Source organism: Cyclopterus lumpus, chromosome 25, assembly GCF_009769545.1.
Source record: "Cyclopterus lumpus isolate fCycLum1 chromosome 25, fCycLum1.pri, whole genome shotgun sequence".
Lineage (NCBI taxonomy): Eukaryota > Metazoa > Chordata > Actinopteri > Perciformes > Cyclopteridae > Cyclopterus > Cyclopterus lumpus.
In genome coordinates, this window is record NC_046990.1 from 8,237,293 (window position 1) to 8,261,023 (window position 23,731).

At 43.5% G+C, this 23,731-nt stretch overlaps 1 long non-coding RNA gene across 1 annotated transcript in view; it reads right to left on the minus strand.

Moving 5' to 3' along the window:
* Nucleotides 1–22,564, minus strand: part of LOC117728342 — a 47,133-nt gene extending 24,569 nt beyond the window's left edge. The window contains exons 1-2 of the long non-coding RNA XR_004609121.1: nt 22,445–22,564; nt 11,080–11,165 (exon numbers count right to left, since the gene is read on the minus strand). This is a non-coding gene — a long non-coding RNA (uncharacterized LOC117728342). The remainder of the gene's footprint in view (nt 1–11,079; nt 11,166–22,444) is intronic.
* Nucleotides 22,565–23,731: the final 1,167 nt, after the last annotated feature.

The window sequence follows — 23,731 nt, forward strand, 5'->3', positions numbered from 1 at the left end:
TTTAATATTTCCCTCCAGGTGTATATTATAGGCTGCATCCTCAGCATCTGAAAAGCAAAGCTAGCCTTAAACTTGCATTCTTTCTACTGGCCATCAGGGGGCCACTCGGTTTGTAAAAATAAGTCTGAGTGTCGTCATAGGAGTCGATGAGTTTCAAGTCTTCATTTAGTAAACTATGGTCACATTTAGTGTAAAACAGACCATAAAAAAGGTGGCAAAATGCCCAGATGGCAATGGACAAAATGGCAAACTATGCTGCTGCTCAGCTATGATTGGACAATCTTTTTTTTGGAGAAAATCACTCTTCAGATATTTTAAAAACTGATGGGGAAATCCTGGGTATTTCTTCGATTTCAGCCATTTCAAAAGCAGCAGTGCTAATTTACTGTAAAAGGTGTGCACGCAGCTGGTGCTGACAGTCTTGTTTGTGTGTGTGTGAAGTGCTAAATCTGGTGATGACAGGCCCCATCTCACCTCCCCATTTTAATTGAGCTGTGGCTGGTGGAGAACAACCTACCCCACACTGAATCAGCACCGGTAAGACTGTAAACACATCACGAGCTGCAATCAGACTGCAGAGAGCTCATGGCTCACAGGTCAGGGTATTGAATTACGTTTGATTACAATTAGATTTACGAGTTAGCACTTGCCAGGATGGGGGAATCAGAAACCCACATATACATACATACATACATCACGCAAGACTGTAATGGACAGAGCAGTAGTGTGGAGGATAACGGATGGTTCCATTACAAAGAATTAGTGAAATCTGAGAGAGGGAGAGATGCTCATTGGAAACGATTTATTTATGATGTCTGAGAACACGGTGCAATTCAAAAAGCACGCATACAGTGGAGCTGGGAATTTGTTCATAACCAGTTTGGTGTTTGATGGAAGTCAAATATTCATCGCTCCGAGACTGTGCCGACAGATGTAGAGCTTGCAAATAGCCTCCATTTCACAGGTGCTGCTCGTCCGATATGACGACAACTGGGAAATGCACGGGCACCTCTCCTGTGACATAATTTAATAAAACGGTATTCTACGCTAATTTACAGTGCACGCTAAGTATATGCACCGTGCACTATATAACACTAACTGCTAATAAAGAGCGTATCTTAACTATCCAATTCAAACCAACGGTGCATTCGGAGGAGATGCTAATGAGACAGTTCAGCATTATGGCAATGCATATTTATTTTTATTTGTGTCTTTGTGATAGATTAATTATATTTGACATTCACTGGTTATTATTATTAATTACGATGATACACGAGTGGTTGACCTTTGTACAGGAAATCATGAACTAAAATGTAATACAAAATTGACAGTTATTGTCTGATAGCATGTCCTTCAGTGCAGTGGGAAACGATATTAAACCAGCCCTGAGCTCCAGCTCCCTTTGTGTTTTAACATTGTATGTTTCCTCTTCCATCCCTTACATCATCTCTTCCTAATCCCCCTTGAGCACAGGGCCTCATTCTGCTGTGCAGCAGGCTCACCTCTTGAGCATCACGTAATGTCAACAGAGCACTCCGTTATTAAACTTTGTTCTTTGCTCCAATATAGTATTTCTTTCTTTGTATGCCATGTACGTAGCGTTCTGGGCGCCACCACATTACCTAACTCTCTCCTTCTTTTATGAGTCACAGGCCCAACCTTAGGCAACAGCACTCGGGGAAAAAAATGGGCGAAGTGGTGGGTGGGCGGGGGGAAGAAGGGGGGGGGGGGGAAGGGAGGGGAATTTGAATTCAGCAGCAGTCAGTAGGAGACAGAGGGAAAAGGGCAGTTTATTTTAAAATGCCTCCAGTCTGTATTGCTGGGTGCATTTGTCAGAAGTAATTTAGAGATGCTCCAGTGGAACTTCAAAATAAAATAAGATAATGTGTGTATATATATATATATATATGTGTGTATGTATGCATGCAAGAGTGAGTTTTAGGGTCAAAAATGATTTCATAACCATGCAGCGTTTCTAAAGTGCAGGGGAATCCGATTAGTTGATTTATTGACCAAGGGTTACTGCATCCTCTCTAAGATAGGTTTGATAATACTAAGTTGGAAAACAAACACAAAAAAAAGGCAAAAACAGCACTGTGGTTTTACAGAGGACTATGTGCCGGTCTGCATCTGAAGGACCCCGCAGTGATGGAGCCAAGCTCGATGTTTGCTCCTTTTTTCCAGTCTTAGTGCTAAGCTAAGCTAACCGTCTGGCTTCATATTTAGTGTACAGACCTGAGAGTGGTTTCTATCTTCATATAACTTACTCAGCAACAACGTAAACAAGCAAATTTCCCTATGTTATATATTACTTTAGGACCTATGTGCAAACACATTGTAGCATACGTCCTTGTACATATTTAATTTAAATGTTTCATGGGACTCAAAATCACACAAATGTAGCCAAACCACGACGGCGCTTCATCTACTCCATTTTCAAGATTCAGCAATCCATAAGACATTGCATCGCTTTTAGCGTTTTAGGATACAAGCTTGAGTAACGACATTGAAAATGTACTACCCCGTCGAGTTATAAAATCAGAGTCAATGTCACACTGGATTACCACTCAATGAGGAAAAAGCATGAGGCCTGTGAAGTCAAGCCCACCACAACACGCTGTTCATCTAATCCCGACTAAGTGGCTGATCATGTGACCAACAATAGTCTTACCGCACAGAACCAAAACATAGCTCCAAACCGCATCAGTGTACCTCAGGATACTGAATATTTGGTTAATTATTGCACGCGTGCACACGCACCGGCACACGCACACACACATTGCTGTTCGGCCACCTCCATGTTTTATTAATGCTCCCTGCCAGATGAGGATGAGGCGCATACGTCAAAGAAGTAGGGGGGACATGAGACAATGAATTCAGTTCAGTGCACTTTTTTCCCCATGATCATAAAAATGTCACAGCAGTCAGCAAATTGAGTTTGATGCATTGGCAATGGGAGATAGTCGTCACGCTGCATATCTGACTCCCAACTGCTGGGTTTTTCAAGCAGTTTTGTCTGAACTCGTTAAATATTCTGAATCTGTTCTAATATATGGAATACTCGGAGCTACAAGGACCAAAACTCAGACGGAGAAAGGCTGCAGAGCTACAGATGCAGACTTTCTTTGAAAAGGTTGTTTTGTTTTCCTCTGGCGTTCTCCCCACAGTGAATTAGCATGCTTAACAAACACATCCAACCACCCCGAGGTGCTCTCCTCTTCCCCCCCCCCCCCCTCCCTCTCTGGCTACCGCTGGGCCAATCTGTTTGCATGGTGTAATACTGAACCCCCAGAGACAAAGAGGAAGAGACAACAGGAAGCAAGAGAGATCCTGTCGGCATTACACATAACTATTGTGGTCTAAAGATACACAGAGTTATATTTAAATAAAACAAAAGCTTTGCTTCCAGTAGTGGAGCTGTACATTTGTATGGTCCTCCTATGTTTGTGATGATGGTGATGCTGCTGCTGCTGCTGCTGCTGATGATGATGATGATGATGATGATGATGTTGTTGTTGTTGTTGTTTCCCCGCCACCTCCCTCTGGTTGAGCAGCGTTTACCCTCTGGATGACATTGAGAACTGCTGCCGCTGTTGGTGTTTAAACGCGAGTAATGAAATAACGCGTTAATTTGACTCTACTTCTTCCTCACCCCGGGTCAGCGATGTCCTGGGGCATCAGCTGCTGCACCTCAAAGTCTCCATCCAGCAGGAGGGCGAGGAGACAGAGAGAGGGAAGGAGAATCCGGGAGGTACTGCGCGAGGCCAAAGGGGAAGGTAGCGTTGCACCATTACGGTCAATCTAATATCTGCCCTTTTTATGTTACTGTGTGCATGCTATTACATATTTAATACACCAGCCCACTTGTAGCTAGATGTAGTCTGTGTCCAGAAACACAAATTGTCCAGAGGGCTTTCATTATGCAAACCTTTTTTCCCCCACCACCAAAACTCCAGCCTGCTCGTATTAGACTAAGACTAAAAAACAGACCAATGTATGGTTATGTTAATCTCAAGTTTCATCACAATACGAGATTAGCAATTTTTGGGACGATGTCACTGAGTCTGCCACGATAAATATTTTCAATTGGACTCAAATCAGGGGCCTGCAAATCGACATGAGACAATATCATATGCCCATTTCACACAATCGGTTACATTTTTATTCTCAACTCACCAACAAAAAACAGGATTTGACCATTTTCTTACTGGACCTTTCCAAATGAAAAAAACAGACCTCCTCTGTTCATTATTAAGTGCATGTTAAAGTACTGTTTAGAAAGGGGTGGACAGAGCATTTAAAAATAAAAAGGTGCATCTTAAAATGTGTAACTACACCCCTACAAATGTATAATTCTATAGTTTGGCTCGACCATAAACTTGCCACGACACAAAAGTTAGAAGCTTTTCTTCTTCCGCTGCATTTTACTACCTCGTCTCTCACATGTTAGATTTACTTCCATCAATGTCCCGCCCCCTCCCCCCCCCCCCCCCCCCCCCCCCCCCCCCCCCCCCCCCCCCCCCCCCCCCCCCCCCCCCCCCCCCCCCCCCCCCCCCCCCCCCCCCCCCCCCCCCCCCCCCCCCTCCCTTCTCTTCCCATGCCCATCACACGGAGTAACACACGCCTGTCATTGCTTGATGCAGCTTAGAGCGAGGAAATTGGGAGCGCTTGGTTTGATGTGATGCATCGCCCTGCAAATGCGAACACAGCTGGAAGGCAACGCAAAATAGATTGCACAAGATTGTGATTTTGAGACCATCAGTTGTGCGGCCCCATTTTATGCACTCAGCACATTGTGACAACAGACCGATGCCAACCACTGACATGCCTTCACATCAGCTGGAGAATATGAATGCATATGCGCTGCAGAAATAGTGTTTATTCTGGGGCAAAGCTGTCACCAGTCCAGAACCATTTTAATGGAGAAAGCTGGCAGCTCTATAACGCCAACGCCCCCCCCTCCACAGTAACTCCCTCTCACTCTCATCTGGCCCCAAGTGATGAAAGCACTAATCTAATCTAAATCAAGAGAGCCACACTCTGTATATCTCACTCCGTGGATTAACCGAGCGAAGTGGGAGTAGAATGAAAAATAAAGTGAGTCAGATTAGAACTGATCACTTGGGAGCCTTTTTGAATGATGGAAGAAAAAGGTGGGGAGGGGGGGGGGGGGGGCCTCGGGCTCGCCCACCCCCAGCTGTGGCGAAAGCTCGCCTTTGAAGTTGGAAAACGGAGCCTGGAACGTAATCCTGTTAAAAATATATATATATCTCTCTAAATAAAGCTACAAAGTTTCATTAGCTGGGGCCCGCGGGCTCACTTTCACCAGGTGACGTTCAACCTCTGCGCATTGATCTGATGCGCGAGGCAGTGCGCACTCAAATAACCGAGGCTCCCGAGGAACGCGTACAGCCGCCGGTTCGTTCTGCGACACCCCCCCCCCAACGCACTCTTATTGAGGCTTCAGTTGAACTGCCGGCATAAGATAAATAAAAATGTAACACTACAACTTGCACCATTTCCCACATTAAAAACAACAAACGATTAGCATCTGTTTTATATTACAAGTCGCTTGTTTATCCGTTCTCCGGAGGGCGTGTGGTGTTTGCCATCGTCGTGTGGCTCCAATGCACAGAAAGGTCCCAGCAACAACAGACGTGATGGTAAGAAACATTCGAACGTTGGACATTTCTGCTGTTTGTTGTCGGTTTTTGTCCTTTCAGATTTACGGCTTCCGGTCAGAAGTGGACACAGCTCATCGAGATGAGTGAAACTGAGCGAGGAGGGTGGCAACGATAACACGTGATCAGCCTTTAAAAAAGAGAAAACGTGCATTTTAAAATCACGACCTTTATGCCATTTGTTTCTTTCCGTTACGTTGATGTCGTGGTTTATGAGGCGAGATGGATCCTCTGGGTGGAGCTACTTCCCTTCCCCGACCACTCACTTTGATTGTAGTGCCAGAGAGTGGTGGGTACACGCTATGAGTAAATATGACCTGGATTCATGCCCTTCATTACTAACATGTTGCAACAGTTTATTTAAGTCGACAGCAAGCAACATCAACAAAAAGCTACAAAACCAGAGCAGAGACTTGTTGACTCTCAGGGGACTTGACATTTCTACACTAGATGGAAGGCACAACGATGTGGCTGATGTTTAAAGCTGCACTAAACAATATATTAGCTACAATAGGTCAAATTGCTTTGTGTAATGTAAAATGAGTTACTCGTAGTGACAAACCCACGTAACGTTTCAGCGGTTTCTACTCTGCTAAACCTGCTAAGCTAGCTGCTGAATAAAGCAGAACATTTAGCTGCTTGAAAGGCAAACATGGGTTAGGTGGCAAGAAACACGACTTCAGATAAATGCTAATTTATCATTTTTAGCATATTATGCAAGATCAATAAAAAAAACTTCTTGCCACCAAAAAAAAAAGAGAAAAGCAACGCAACAAAATGTGTTTAAGATTTGCCAACTTAAAATGACATCACTTGAGTCAACATCTCAAGTCTACAATTATTAAGGGGTGTGGCGTTAGAACAAAGGGAGGTTACAAGACCGTTATTCATCTCAGCCAACAGCAGCAGGCTACATTAGACACTACTAGCATAACACAGCCACATCTTCTACCAAACAGTCAGTGGTTATGTGGCATTGTGGGTAATGTAGGCACCAGGTTTTAAAACAAAACCGAATCTGGCAATGTCGTAGAACTGCGATACTAAATAGATGGCTGTTGATTTATTTGCTTTAGCTTTATTAAAATTGGCAATGAATGACATTTACAGCAAGCTAAGGTTGTGCAGAAATTAAAAAAGGTCACCTTCTTGTGAAACAATAAATTCTGCAACATTTAAGTCCAGTGTCTACTGAGGTTTGAGAGGGCCATGGTTGCTCTTTTGCAACAGAAAGAGAGCCGCAGGCTCAAAATCTCTTGCGAAGTTGCTCGAGTGCACTCAAAACCAAGGCCATGTGTGTTAGACAGCCACAACATACATCTGTTGTCATGGTAGTGGTGTTCATCCCACCGACGATTAGAGGCAGAGAAAGTAGCACACGAGGCTGGGGCTTAAATCCTGCCACAAACAACCTGCAGTAAGCTGGAGACTTGACTCATCCGTCCACAAATACAACAGACTTAACCTAGTGGACAAAACTGACCGACTGTAATGCCCAACTGGTGATCTGCATGTCAGAGGGCACGGTGGGGAGCCGGGATTTTTTAATATCTCTGGCCACTGACCAACACCTCAAAAAAAAAAAAACTGCCTTTAAATAGAATGCAAAAATCAATAGAGTGGTTGAGTCGACTGCCCCTCAATCAATAAGAGAAGTTAGACTGAACAACGCCTTCGTTATACAGAGGAACAGACTCGTGCAGTGAAAGCGGACCGAGCGACGCCAGCATTAAAAGAAAAAAGATTATGGGATTTCGATGGCATCTGGCTTTTCTGAGAGCATGAATATATGCTGTATATACACAAACTGCGGTGCACAAACACTGGAGGTGCAAAACAACCCTTTTCCTGCTCATTTATTCCGTCTTGCTCTGCTCAGGCCAATGAAAGGAACAGTGCCGTTAATGTGTCCCTTGACACCTGATAGCTCCCTCTTTCTAGTGTCAGCAGAAAGCCCTCTCCTCATCGCCTTCCTCCGGCTCCATTACTGATGCTGTCACTTCCTATGTGAGCTGCTGACATCTGCATTGATGAACCAAGCGGTGATGGTGGTGGGACAGACCGACTTGCACATCTCTCGCCGCGAGACTGATTCGATCCACATTGTTTTTTGCCAGCTCGAATAGTCGCCTCTCGCCAGGAGAGTCTTCACGCAGCCCATCTAAAAAAGCCTGCATGCATTTATTATGTTATTTATGACACCGTATAGGCACTGGCTCTTTCATCAATAAAGAGCCAATACCAAAACTTGAATAGGTTTGACGTTAACCTCCACCATAGCTACACTGACAGGACCTTGATTGAGGCCGTATCTACCGAGTGTTCCTATCCATCCATCCATTACACGTGCAGTAAAAAAAAGCTGTGTTCAAACCGTCACTTATTGATTCAGGTGTTCAGGACCGTGAAAACTAACCGTGGTAAGTACGCTGTTGTAGTAGGAACCGTTTTGTTTTCTCTTTCAATGAAAAGTATGGCTAATCGACAGGTTTATTTACAACTTATATCATCATCCATCATCCATCATCCGACTACTCGCGCTCTTTGTCCCGTTCTTTGTCATTTTTGTGAAGTCGCAGCTTCCCAGATCCCGTCAATCCTACAATGAGGAGTATAACCGATAGAGGAAATCAGACCACGGTTGTATGAACTAGAGTTTATCTGTGGTACAAAGTAGAAGTACTGTTGCTTCCGCCATCAGTACCTTGTGCACTGCTGTACGAAAAATGCTGACCGGGGCTTTTTGAGGTGTCATGTTATCACATTGGACACCTGCCAGCATCTCACAAACTACAATCTGCGGCCAAGGATATACTATAAATCGAATACAGAAACTTGCTTGGTATTCAACTAAAATCAATCATGTTCAGCCCGACCTAGTGTATATTACATTACTAAGTCCTCAAAGTGCAAGATAGTTCATATCTTTGAATGAGTCGCGGCGACGCTGTTGCAAAGCCCTTCAAGGTCGGCCCAAGGAGAGTCGGCGTGCGGCGTCGGGGTGACAGCCTGTTCATCATGATTGGATCAGCAGGCCCTCGCATGGGGGTTAACACATCCCAGCATGCACTCTGCCCCCCCAGACACCATTCTCTTCCCCCTGCATACATAAGTAATCAAGTGCAAGGCCCATTGATGTTGCTCACCAGCTCAGAGCTACAGACAAGTCAGATATCCAATTACTCCTTATGAAGGTCAAGATAAGTGGGGGGTCAATGTCGGATCTGATATTTCGTTAAGACCGTAATTACTGCCTTGCCACGAGAAGCTTTACTACAATAATGAATATGTGGCATATTGATGACTTAAGATGAGGGCAGGGGTGCAAGTACAGACACAGGTGTTTACCTTCTTCGTGGTTTGGATCGTTTGAGAACCGCAGGAAGGCCCCTTCCCAGTCAGGCCACATGAAACATGAACTCCGTCAGACTAAATATGGGGAAACGGCTGTGGAGCGATTTGGCGAGGTCAGGGCCCACCATTTTGCCTGCTAATGAGTCCCAACTCATATTGTGGTAATTTCATTACAGCTCCCACTGAAAGCAATTACCGGGTATGGCTGTGACACCTTCGCAACGTATCGCCGCAATCTCTGTGAGCTGCTGCTGGCGTGACAGTTGTTTCCTGTAAGTTTCCAAAAAAAGAAACAGCTGGGAGGAACTACTTTGTATTGATGATTTCTAGACATTGAACAAACCTTGTAACACATGTAAAGAAGACCAAAACTGGCCTCCAGCCAGTAGTGGTAAGGGAATAACTTGTTTATTTACAACGAGTCGCGTTCACTTTCATTAGGAGCTTTTTATAAACGTGGCTTAACCGGCTTGACCATTCGTATGACTCAACACAGCCGTTTCGTGACCGTTAGTTGTGGTAGAAAGGGATGGGCTTAAATCGCATCTTCAAATCGTGGCGTAATAAGACATCTTATTGTCCACAAAAAAAAACAGATTTATGCTCGCAGGCCGAAGCAGCTCTGACATGGTAGAGTTTCAATTTGCAACCCAAATCAAAAGATACGGTGCGTCACTTCATAAATGTTCTCATGCGGAATGAAAGACCCGGATTAACGGCGCTCCAGTTACATTTTAATGAGCACGTGTCGACAAAAACAATCAGGCCGTGGATACGGGTGCTCTCCGTTTATCCATTACAGCGTTTTCAGTAGAGGAGAGAGCACTAAAAACACAAAAGTGAGAAGCACAAAGACGAGGCGAATGCTTTGGATTTATTATCCGTCCCTCTGTGCCACACTTCCAGTCCATTCAGATCAATAGACTGCCGTGCTACGACGTTTGACTGATTACATTTTAATGAAAGCCTTTTAATTTGGGCCTTGCATTGTATGGTTTGAGGTGATCGAGGGAGCCAATATTTAAAACCCACAGATGAAGCCACTGCAGCACATAAGTGATCCCTGACAGATACAGATTTACTCGCCCCTCTTTATGTTTCGTTCAGCAGTTTAGGGGGAAGAGAAAAAAAAAACGCTTTGTTTCGCATTCAGCAGAAAATGCGAATTAGCTTTTTGGAGTCTTTGAATTTCAAGATGGCAGCCTATTAAAGTCATTTTGAGCATATTCGTGTCATCGCCTGTGCTGACACAGCTCCCTGAAGATGGAGAGCTGGGCTTGGTTTAATCATCTTCTCACCCACAGTACAATGAACACACACACACACACACACACACGGGTGGAATTGTCACAGCACTCAATCCCCTTCACATTATGATACCTCAACCTGCTCTCATTCCTCACAACAGAACACATTCCTCATCTTATTCTCCTGGACAGAAACCAAATTAACAACCATAAACCTAATTTATTTGTAAAGTTACAACGATCACAGTGTGGCCAAAGATTAGATATATAATTTATTCCTCCCCAGGTTAAGGAGCAGTCCCTATCTCAATGTAATGCACTGAAGAACCATGACCCCCGGGGCTACAACTCTTTCAAGGCCTCTAATCCCTCTCCCCCAAGCACCACCTCAACTATTGCCCCCGTTCGACCACAAACATCAGCCACGCTTTAATTTGCACGTAATATTGCATCAGCTGTCACTCATGATCACACACACACACAATGAGGGAAAGACTGAGAACCGGGTTTTCTAAAAAGTCCTAAAAAAAAGGTTTCTGTAGTGCGAAAGTATTTAAACTTTCAGCTTTAAAAAGGTCTCCACCCATTTGGAAAATGTGCTAGCTGAAAATGTCAACTCAAAATAATTCACATATTTTACACAAAACAAAAAAAGGGGAATGATTTGATCAACCATTAACTTTCTTCACACCAAAGTCACAAAGCAGAAGCCAATTTGAAAAACTCTGTTGGGCTTTTTTTTATTTATCTATTTATTCAAGTGGATGAGAATAGATCAAAAGTGGCATTGTGCTGACCTTTTGGTGCTGAACATCTTGGCAGAGTCTTCTTTCTGCTGCTTGGAGGCTTTGGGAGGTCGAGGCTTGATGTTGACTTTTCAAACCTGCAGGAAGGAAGGAAACACACACACACACACACACACACACACACACACACACACACACACACACACACACACACACACACACACACACACACACACACACACACACACACACACACACACACACACACACACACACACACACACACACACACACACACACACACACACACACACACACACACACACACACACACACACACACACACACACACACACACACACACACACACACACACACACACACACACACACACACACACACACACACACACACACACACACACACACACACACACACACACACACACACACACACACACACACACACACACACACACACACACACACACACACACACACACACACACACACACACACACACACACACACACACACACACACACACACACACACACACACACACACACACACACACACACACACACACACACACACACACACACACACACACACACACACACACACACACACAGGGGGACAGAAGGAGATAACAGTTAGCTTTCCAGCATCAGTCAGGTCGTTCTCAAGCTGTCCAAATGCCTTGGCCACGCTGATCTCATCAACCTCCATTTGCCGGCCTTCAACTGTGCGATTCAAAATTGACCGGACACGGCAGGAGGGAACGAGCAGAACTCGGCCGACAAAGACAAAAGAGTCAAATGTCATCTTTGATCATTTTGCTTTTCTTTCGCCATGACAACAACGATTTAAACCAGAGTGGAATTAATTAGCGCCGCGCTCTCCGCTGTAACGATGAGGAACAATTAAAACCCAATTTAAAAGAAAGGGAGGAGAGATCTGCTTGTGTTGGCTAACATGCCATGTGTAGCGCTGCCTCTGAATGCTTAAATACCCAACGTGCGTGTCTCCCTCCCTCTCTTTGGATGTCAGTGCTATACCCACCACGTTGTAAAACGGCTGGGAGTTAAGGTTATCAGAGACTGTGGAGGAGGAGCTGGCGTAAAAGAAGATAGGGTTCAATAATTAATGCCGAGGTCTATGCAGGCCTCACTCCTCACCCTCTCCCGTCTGTAATGAGATGAGTGGAGGGCCAGAGGGAAGGAGAAAAGGAGAATGGGGTGATTAAAGCAGCCGGCTCTGCCAGCTCAGCCTCATCTACCTGCTCCCTCCATCAGTCAGACGTTGCACATACACACACCATCTAATTTCTAACACCTGGAGTGTGTTTCCGCTCTCCTCCACACACTGCTGACAGGGAGCAGAGCTGAATAAGCAGGCGTAAAGGTTAACAAAGTTGTGTGACACTGGAAACAACGGATAATTCATTCAGCACTCGCTTCTGTAAGTAATCTAAGGCAGCGCGGCGGCCAACTTTGTGGCATCCATGACTCAGACGATGGCAGCATGGGCAAACGGCCACAAAAATTTTATTATAGAAAGAACATAAATAACATGTATATCTTCATATTAGAATTGGCATTTTTACAGACAAAAAAAAAGGGAACATTTTAAATACGGCCTGCACATAAGATTAATCGTTCCGACACTGCATTGCTTTTGATAGCTGTATTAAGGGTTAGAGCGGTCACACTGTTAGAAGCCAGACATACAAACATACATCTCAGATAAGGGTAAAAGCTGTTGTCAACAATTTGTCACCAGTTTCACGCTCCATCAAGGGCGGCTTCACCGCTCTATGAAACATATTTTATCAAACTATACAGCGACGCCAGCAGCTCTGAGGCTGTTCTAATGCTGCGAAGAACAGGAAAGTTCTCACATTATTCCAAGTCGTTTCCTCCTACTGAGGCGAGCTTTGCAGTTATAAGATAGCCATTGCTATATGCCGACGCCATTCATAACAAGCAGGCTCCCGGCGTCAAAGCTAACATGCTAATCTTTAGCAGGTGTAGTTTGCCTTGATAGCCACATTAGTTTAGCAAGCCAATGGTGGCTAAGTGGACACAACCAGTAAAAGACAAAGCGGATTGAAATGGCATTCATTTGCAGGTATTTGGTCATAAATTGGGAGAAATAAAAAACATGAAAAGAGCAACGCTAAAGTCTGTATGCAGCTTATGTAGCTAATTAGCCGCACCTGCACATGTCAGTTCGGTTGCCACTGTGCTCCTTCCGTAATGCTAATGCTAATGTCTGCCAATGTTTGTTTACCTTCGCTCAAGTTTCCCACACATAACAAAATTATTTATTTTCTTTTTATAAACTTAAAAACTAGAATGAATAAAAACAACACTGACATTCTGGTAAAAAGGGGCCGACTAAATGCGATCAGTTCAGTTGGACTTAAAATCCACGAATGTCAGCCTGCTGGTGGCCCTAAGGAAAAGGTTATTAGGATCAGGGTTGCAAAATTCCGTCCGCTTCAGTTTACCAAGTAATCAATATGCTAGGTAATGACAAACAGTGTTGGGAAAGTTCACTTTCTACATGAACTAGTTCAGTTCATAGTTCACATATTTTTAAATGAACTAGTTCAGTTCATAGTTCATAATTAAAAATGTTGAACTAAGTTCACAGCTCCAAAAAATGAACTAGTTCAGTTATTTTTTTCAATATGTTGGGAGTTATAATTGAAATCTCTATCTGTCTGCAATACCGCTCTTGGCCTCTACTCAACTCGGCGCTCTCACAGTTGCCAGGCATAGGGCTGAAACGTTCAGACAACACTGATGACAAAGACGTTCAAAAACAACAGAACGTTTTATGTTTAGGTTTCTGGCAGACAATGTTCCCAACCAGCTGCATTCAGGGTCCAGCTGAGCTAGGCGTGCATAGTCTTGTTCTCAACTACATTTAAGTTCCCTGTTATATGCTTTTGCAAATAAACTTTTTTTTTTCAAAATTCCCCAAATTCCCGTGGAAACTTTCCGGAAATTTACCGGAAACTTTCCACCCCTTTGCAACCCTAATTAGGATTCATTCATATTTCATACCATTATGGCAACAGGGAGAAGTTAAAGAGATGAGAAATACGTCGCCATAAAAAGGGCTGCAGGTACATGCACACCGACAGCCAATTATTCTAAAATATTTCATTTCATTAAACAGAACTATTTACCTAATCTGAAGGAGAGCTCAGAGCAGAGGGAGAGAAATTTTCGCATACATTTCTCTGCCATTGCTGTTAAAATGTGACTCATCCACCCATTCGCCACAGTGTTCCAGGGCTTTAAAATGATTACATAGAGTGCTTTACCAAACCCAGCGCTCTCCTCAGAAAAAAATAATAACAAACTTTACAGCTTTCTAGAGTCTATACTGAACCAGGACCAAAACTGAAAATACATTGGAGACAATATTTGAGATTATATGAGGCCAGATTCACCTGCCAGCAGTCTTAAAGTGAACATGAACCAATACATTTCTTGTTTAAGCCATATACAGTCAAATGAAAAGCAACTTGAAGCAAACAAAGAGAGTGCTACAGGTGTACCACATGAAGGTAAGTGAGTAATATCTCATTTAAGTTGTTTACAGGCTGGTGTCACCATGAGATGGTAACGGTAACGTTTGCCTAAGATGATAAAAGCGTACCTGAAGTTTTGATGGACACTAGTAGAATGGTCGATACATATACATTGCATCGATATGACTGCGTTTCACACAGTAAAGTTAGCTGACAATCAAAAAGCCTGCTTTTTGCTCAAACCTACGTAGCTGGATCCCAAATTTGCACCAAAAATGCGACGTTAAAAGTTCTCATTCATTATAGGCGCGGAAAAAAAAAAGGAACATTTTGTTCTTCGAATTAAAATGCACGCCACACCTTCGAATTTTTAAGTTTTTAAGTGTCTCAAAAAATGGCGGTTGCTAACACGAAACGTCATCACGCAGACGTTAGTGTTTTTTTGTTTTTTGTCAGAGCTTATTTTTTTGCATTAATCCCCAAAAATGTTAATTGTCAAAGGAACAATAGCAAAGCCAACTTCTGCGGTTGGCCTCCAAAGATACGTCATCGCTGCAACACTCGATCACAGATCTGCATTCGCCGTGCACGGCAGATGGATTCATAAAGAGGGTTAGCGTAGCAATAGCATCAATTATATCAGTATATCGCATCATCATAAATTTTCATTCAAAAAAGACTGATGGCGCTTTTCTAACTTGGATGGTTCATCCAATCACCACGTGCCTGTCCTTTTTCCAAACAGTTTCCAATGTTGCCGTGTATCAGTAAATCATGTCAGTTTATTTTAATGGCTTTATTCATTTTCCTGCACGATCACCAACGCACAACCCGCCACCACAACTACGCATCGGTGGAGCAATGTGGATGCTCCCGACGTGACCGGTCCGTGTCTACTTCTTGTTTGAAGACGTTCTCCCTGCCGAGCTTCATTAAGCCAGCCTTGTGTTTTTAGCTTACTCGTCTCAAAGCATTCTGACTAACACCATCAGCATCCAAGCATGCAACTGATTCCCAGACCGACAGACGTCGCTGGTGCTCGTGTGTGTGTGTGTGTGTGTGTGTGTGCACTTTTGCCGAGAGCTGCCGGCCGTTAATAAAAAGAAGAAAAAAAAAAGATGACGATGACACAGAGGTGATGCGTTTTGCTTTAACGCACGCAGCCTTGAGTTCAGGGCTGACGGAGCTATTTCTCACAAAACAAAGATGAGCTAATCATGTACCCAGCACACCACAAAACGGGCCAAATGCTTTGAGAGTAAATTCTGCTCTCAAACCCGCACAGTTTCAGATTGTGCATTTCAATCTTCCCTGAAGCCGGCGTTTATGAATGACGAGATGGGGAAGGTAAATAAAGATATCAGCTGCGCCGGGCTCCTGGATGACATCCAGGATGTTAGCAAGAGAAGTGGAGTATTGATCAGAGGCAGGGTTGGCTGGCCCAGCATGCAGCTAAATCAGTGACGGCCGTGAACAAATACAGGAGCAGCCATGTAACACAGTACAGTATAGCTGGAGTACTTTAAAAGCACACTTAGGTATGTAACAATGTCGGTTTCCATACGTTCAAAGCAAAACATTCAACGAATGCTCACTTTTGAATTTATGAACATTGGGTGAGTATTAAATATATAGTCCTGTAGCTGCAGTGACATTTCAATCAGGGCCCACTTCGCTGCAGTGATATGACTCATCTTTCCTTCTGTTCTCCTCTCCCTCGACCCGTCGTCTGCACCTCACCAGTGTTTACATATCTCCTGTTGTCTTATTGACACCCAAGAATGACAATACATGCATGTTGGACTTTTCTACCATTTCTAAACATTAAGTTTTTTAAATCTTGACTAAGTGTAAAAGTAAGATAATACATTGAGGGGTTGAAAGAAACTAAATGAGTTCTCCAGCTTACTTCCTCTTATTCCACCAACTAATAGAGCAGCAGAAGGCTCATTGTAGGCTGAATCATAACCGCCATATCTTTTATAGACAGGCAGCTTTGGGTAATATTATCTATGCTTATGGGAATTTCACAGCGATGAGGTTAAAATATGCAAGGCTTCTCAAATTACCATTTCCACTAAACAGAAGACGCGTTCACGCCGGCTGAGTTCATTTAATATGTTTTATTAAACTTTTTGTACTCGATCCCATAATGAATTTAAATACAAGATAACAAGGTACCAAAAAAAAAAAAAATTTAAAAAAAAGAGAAAAGAAAAATCATGCATGTAAAGTGCGCTCTCTGTAACAGTAATGGCTTCAGAAATGAGCCATAAAGTAATCCATAGATACTATGTAACATGATAGAGATATCACCATGTTGGTACATTTGAAATTAAGCTGGTCAAATGAAACCATAGGGGCTATTTGAATAGTTTTCATGTTAGAATAAAATAAACACTGGTGAGATTAGTTAAGATGTGTATGTAGCAGTATGTAAATGCAATCAGCTGTTTGTATGGTTCCGTAAGCTGATAGCCGAATGTACCTTCCAAAACAATAAAAGTGGGAAAAACGGGATAAAGAATGCTTTAAGAAGTTTTGAGTGAATCTAAAACCAGAAGACAGTTAGCTTAGCGTAGCATGAAGACTGGAAATGTGCAAAATCTGCCTACCAACACCTTTAAAAGATGGCCAATCAACACATTGTGTCCCATTTTGTTTAAAAAAATAAAATAAAACGTAAACTATTTACGGCGAGTTCCATCATATAACTACTTCAACCGAGGCAGGCAGATGTTTTTTGTTGTTGCTGCTGACTGTAGCTTCATATTTATAATACAGACATGAGAGTGGTCCAAATCTTCTCATCCAACTCTTGGCAAGAAAGCAAATATGGCAACGCATCAAACTATTTCGAGATGAACTGTGGCTCTGCAAACACATCTTCCTCAAAAAACCATCTATATAATAAATCGAGGTTCACTAGCTTTTGCAAAGCTTTTAAGCAAATGAAACTGGCTCAGGGGGTAATCCCACGATGTGGAACAGTGGTCACGTCATGATTGGTGACGGCGGTATATGGGGGAGATTGTAACCCTAGAGGTCTGCGGTGTAACGTTGGGCCGACACTACAACACAAGAGCAAGTTCCCACTAAGGGTACTTGGATCGATCGGCCATCACAAGCTCTAAATTTAAATACTTACTATACAATGTTTATTATAATAGTTAAATCCCAACGTTAATAAGATTACTACCACTATAAGCTACATTACATGTCATTTTAGCTGACGCTTTTATCCAAAGCGACTTACAACCATGTTACATTCATACACCGTAGACACAGCTACAGGGAACAACTCGGGGTTAAGTGTCTTGCTCAAGGAGCACATCGACTAGGGCGGGGATTGAACCACGGAGCTACTAACCACTGACCCACAGTCGCCCTACATAGAAGGAAGCAGATTCCTTGAAAGTTCCCTCAATTCCTTCAACTTTCAAGCCATCATGAGAAACGCAAACCTCTTGCGCATCACATCAAAGAGTCTGACAGGTCCACTTAAAAAAAAGAGATATTGACATGAGGGCGATTCTCTGCTCTCGCTTGCATGCACAATGCAACACCATTCCAGTCAGGAACTACACGGCCTTGGGAGATTACATTATGCCAAGAACACTACACAGAATCTCTTCACAGCTCACCGTTTACTCAAAATAAACCTCTGCCTTCCCTGGGTTTATTTCTGTCTGCGAGTGTTCCTGAGGTTTCTATGTGCATGAAGACTGCACGTGACGATGACGACAATGGTAAGAGAAGAAAAAAGGAGGAAAAAAAAGAGAAAACCTCAGCTTTCAAGCAGAGTAGCTCATGGCAAGGTATGTACGGGAGCTAGAACACTGTCAGTTTGAGTTAAAGACATGCTCAGAGTCGGGGTTGGGAACTGCTGAGTCACTTCACCGTGTGATATTAGGCTGACAGAGACAAACGCCCGTGGAGTATCAGTCAAAAATGACCCCTTCCCCCTTGCTTTGATTCAATTAGCTTTCAAGCCGTGTCCCAAAGTGGAACCAAAGGCAATGGTCGCTCAACTCAAAAGTGACAGAGGGGGGGGGGGGGGGGGGGGGGGGGGGGGAATCTGATTTTAGTTCGCCGACAGCGTCGCCTTCTTCCCGTCAAGTTACGTGGCGACGGGTTTTGTGATGCGTGTCATCTGGCCGTCACATTATCGCTCCGTTTCGCAAGGGAAAGGGAATTGCACTTGGAAACATGCCCTTAATTTACACCCCATCCCCGACAGCTATTTGGATGATAAGTTTGGACGTTAACGTAAAAATGTGCCGATTTATCAAAAAACGACTGCCTGTGCAAAAGGGACGAAAAAAGAAGAAAAAAATACACAGGACCGAACGGAAGAAATGAGCACGGAACCATTACTCTCACACCACCGATCCGAGGGAAACCACTTGGTGAAACATCTACAGTCAAAAGGAGGGCCTCCGCCTCAGTGATGCATCATGGGTCGAGTGGCCTGGGAGGAGACAGAAGAGGGCGGTTTGTTGCTATGCTCAAGAAAGAAGAGATGGGAGAAGGGTCACTGGGTTGGGTCCCTGGGGCTTAGCATGGCAAATCCTCCGTAATCCTCCAACCAGTCCCAATGGCGCTGGTTACTGTATGTAGGTAAATCCATTACAGCACCAGACCGAGCCCGCTACCACGTAAGCTGCATCCCACAACTGCCCCGTCCTCCACTGTTGTTCACCTGCTCTCTTTTTTAAATGATTGCCGAGTGCGTTTATCCTCCGTAAATCTCTTTAGAGATCATCATCATTAGGCTGCAGGATAAGAGGGAGGGGAAGCCAGACAAAAGGAGATGGAAATTACAGTGCTCTGGGTGTTTATACCAAGACGAGGAAGGGCTGCGGGGGGCTGCTTTGAGGCCCGCAGTCTGGCTGCACGATCGCAGTTTTGATACAAAGTAAAAATCATCACACAAAAAAACAACAACAAAAAAAATCACCCACATGGAGCACTTAAGTGACATCTTCGTCTCACGTTGATACGAACCCCCACAAAACAACGTAATGGAAGAATGCATTTTCTTGGAAGCTTCAAAATTCGCTTTTCAACTGGATTCCAGGAATCATGTTTCAACAGACGGACACAAATCACTGTGTCACTGCCCGCTTCATCAACTAATTGCTTTCTTGTGGCGTCAGAACCCTCCCCTTCCCGCTGGCTGTCTCTCTCTCTCTATCTATCCATCCATCCATGTTAAGGAACGCCACAGGTTTATTTTTCCAATTTATGTATTTATAGCAATTCAATTCAGTTTATTTGATTCAGCCCAATATCACAAATTACACATTTGCCTCAGAGGGCTTTACAATCTGTACACATACGACATCCCTGTCCCAGGACCTCACATATCAGGAAAAACAAACGCATCGTCTTCTGCCCGAACATTAAAGTAATGTTTAACCGATACAGATTTGTCTCAGTCAATCTCATGTACTATATTATTAGAGCCATTGGTGGAACCGTTTTCCATGGCTTTTCCAAAACTTCATGGATTTGGAGAGGCCTTTTAAAGCGGTGCCGAGTCCGCCATATGCCAATAGTTTGTTAAGTGTGTTGTCGCCCATTTTGGTAAATTTAATGAATCAAGTAAAGTGCTTTTTTGTTGTTTATTTGGCCTTTGAAATAGCACATGAAGGGGACTGAGCAACTACAGGGTTCTTATGCAGCCTGCACAGTCAAAACTCTGGCCCATGATCAGAGGGGAGGGGGTTTTGATTCCCTTTTAAGAATTTCATCATTTACGATTAACGGTCTCGCGTGGCTCTGCCCAGCATCGTTCAGCCTCGAATGCTTCTTCATTCTAAAAAGTCAGATGTAATGTCGGCAATTCAGTCGACTTGCGTGTGCGAGTGTCTGAGTGTGTGTGTATTAATGAGGTAGCAGAGACAGATGAGATAGTTGCAGCTGTTAAAAACACCACATGACTTTATATCCTTTCACAGATGAATTGCAGAGATACCGAATTTTGTCGAGGCCACCTTGATGAACATCAAGCCTCGTCCTTTACAGCTCCGGCTTATCGGCACGGAAACAAATCATCAAAAAAAAGCATGAAAGCACAGTTTGATATACTCAAAATGCATTTCGTTAGAACCAATTGAATTTGTTTTTTTGTTTTTTTTATAATTTCTGCTAAGTGAATAGGGTTCAGTTTCATCGAGGCAAATCTCAACGCGGAATCAATTGGTGACAGCAACTACCGGCTGATGACGGCAGGGTGAAGGATTAATCAAAGCCAGCAGGGGCGTACAGAATTTCATCACGAGTCCTCATTCAGTGTGTGTGTGTGTGTGTGTGTGTGTGTGTGTGTGAGTGTGTGTGTGTGATTGTGCTCCTTTACGCCACTATGACAACGGGTTCTCAACAGGTGGATTGTCATTTTCCATTTAATGACCACAAGATGGTTCGGAGAACTGCATTTCATTATAAATATATATATATATATATATATATATATATATATATATATATATATATATATATAGAAGAATTAAATAGGTTTCATGCGTCACGTCTTTTTTTTTTTTTTAATGAACATCCTCTTAAGTGAAAAACTAACTATTTAAAACAAGGTAATCATAACATTTCACAGACAGAATTATTTAAAAAAAATAAGTTGATTCAAGTCAATATTAAGAAAAAGGTTGAAATTAAGAACGCCAATGTCTTCTCATTAACATGGACCACCAAGTAAAACAACACAAGCAACGGTGATCCCAAAAACGAGTCATATGTGCCACCCAACGCCCCCGACTCCTGCGTCTCACTTTAAGTGGACCACGACCGTCTCACCACCTACAAAGAGCATCAGCAGGGAGCGCGTCTCTGGACAGTAACACAGCTTCCCGTCTCAGCTCCATTTACCTGAAAAACGCTGACCCTGCTCTGAGCGGATATGTTTTATGAGGATGTATAATAAGAGATTTTTTTTTTTTTTTAAAAAGGAGCCCGGACAATATACAGGCCCCGGAGGCTGCTCATTCTGCACCTTATGGGGCTATACCTTTTTGCATTATGCAATGTGGTAATAGGCTTAGCTAGATGCTTCTCTGCAGGGGGATGGAGAGGGGGGAGAGTTTTGGGCTGACTCTGATGACTCACTTCATTAGGTGTCCCTTCCTAAGAGCTTTGTAGTTGCTGAGGAGTGAACTTTCCACACTCCCACATTAACACTGACCTCAGATGGCATTTACACTACTGGAGGTAAACATCTACACAGGAGCTCCCCTTTAACAAGAAACCCGGGTTTTATACTGACACATCCAAGTAGGCATGCATATATATATATATATATATATATATATATATATATATATATATATATATATATATATATATATATATATATATATATATATACACACACACACACACACACACACACACACACACACACACACACACACACACAGTAATCTGACCATATAGGAACTTCTAAATGTTCCAACAATACTCCTGCAGGGAGTCCCCGACCTACTTTTGCCAAGATCCTTGTCCGGATCTTGGCAAAAGGAGAAACGGCTGACACACGCTGACACACGCACACACACACAGCTAAAGATAAACAGTACACACGCTGACTCTTGACAGTAGTTTAACTCCAATTAAATGACAAACATTCACCTGAATTCCACCTGCACAGTCTGGAAGCATCGCGAGGAGCGCAGCATCCTAGCGGAACTATTTTTAAACCCATCCGCCAGCGGCACGGAAACACTTTGCATTAAACCTTTATATATATATCATCTTTTTTTCTTCTTTTTTTTAAAGGCATACGACTTCTGTGGCAGTATCAAAATATAAGGCCGGGGTGAGTCGTTTCGGAAATAACAAACCCAGTACTCACTTTCCGGAGGGGACCAGACGCGGAAGGAGCCGCTTCAGACGGTCGCAAACATTTTTGGGGATTCAGGTATCGGGAGTGTTTCTTCGTCAGGCGTGCAGCATCGCGGGAATGTGTACACACACACACACACACACCGGCTGACATGCGGAATCATTTGACCTTCTCCCAATAGAAAGTACCATCGGGGCGACGTAGGAGAGGGGAGGAGCGGACCATACCAAGCGGGCGTCCCAACGAGGCGAGAGTGGGGGCCGGGGGGGGGGGGGGGAAGAGGGCTGTCATCCCGGGATGCGCTGCAGGAATGACACCGATACAGGCAGTGAAGGGTGGAAATGCACGTGGAACTAGTTGGTGGAATTAGAGTGTAGCAATTTCATCAGCAATTAAAATGTCAGCCTCCCCGCTGTGTATTCCCCTTTAAAAGTCGGCTAATTTAAAAACCATGCTGAAACACAACCACATGTATGTAGTGTAGCATGTGCAGAAGGTTCCAGAGAATAACCCAAACTGGACGTGTTTCTCTCATCCTCCACGGGCTCGTCTCACCACGAAGCCTCCGGATATACGTTGTCTCTTTGACACGAGGCAGTGTAGAGTAAACATATCATAGCCACATTAAACATTTACACCGTGCACATACTGTAGTACATTGACATCGGACCAGCATGGAGCTTGAATAATTAAATCGTCATTAAAATATATCTAAAATAAATATGACTGAATTCCTGCATGGGGGCAGTTTTCAATACGTTCCAGATTCAGAGCAATGTAGTCTTCGTCCCCCGTCCCCCCCCCCCCCCCTGCAAAAAAAACATGTCAAATATTTTTGCGTCACCGATTGAATTAAACATATGACACAATTTTTGACACTTTAAAAAGATAATTTTGCAGGTCAAGGAAGTCACAGTTTGTCTGTCATGGGTTTGTTGTTGTAGCATTTTGGCTTTTGTGTGAAACGGCAACACCTCTCGCCTCGCACAATGGACGTCACCAACGCCAACATGGCCGTCACCAACGCCAACATGGCCGCCACCTAGCTTGCTAGGAGTTTAGAAATTAAAAAGAATGCGCAGCTGGCCCGGTTCTGTAAACAAAGCACAGAGAAATCACAACACACACTACCCCACTATATCTTGACTTACATAATAGTGGTATGCTGCTATATTATGAATGTTGCATAGAGAACCTTTTTTTAAATGAAGTTTTCCAAAGTTCTAGTAAAAGAAATGCAGTTTCGCAGTATTTTTCGAACAAATCTTGATCTTGATGGTCGAATAGTTGTTTGTA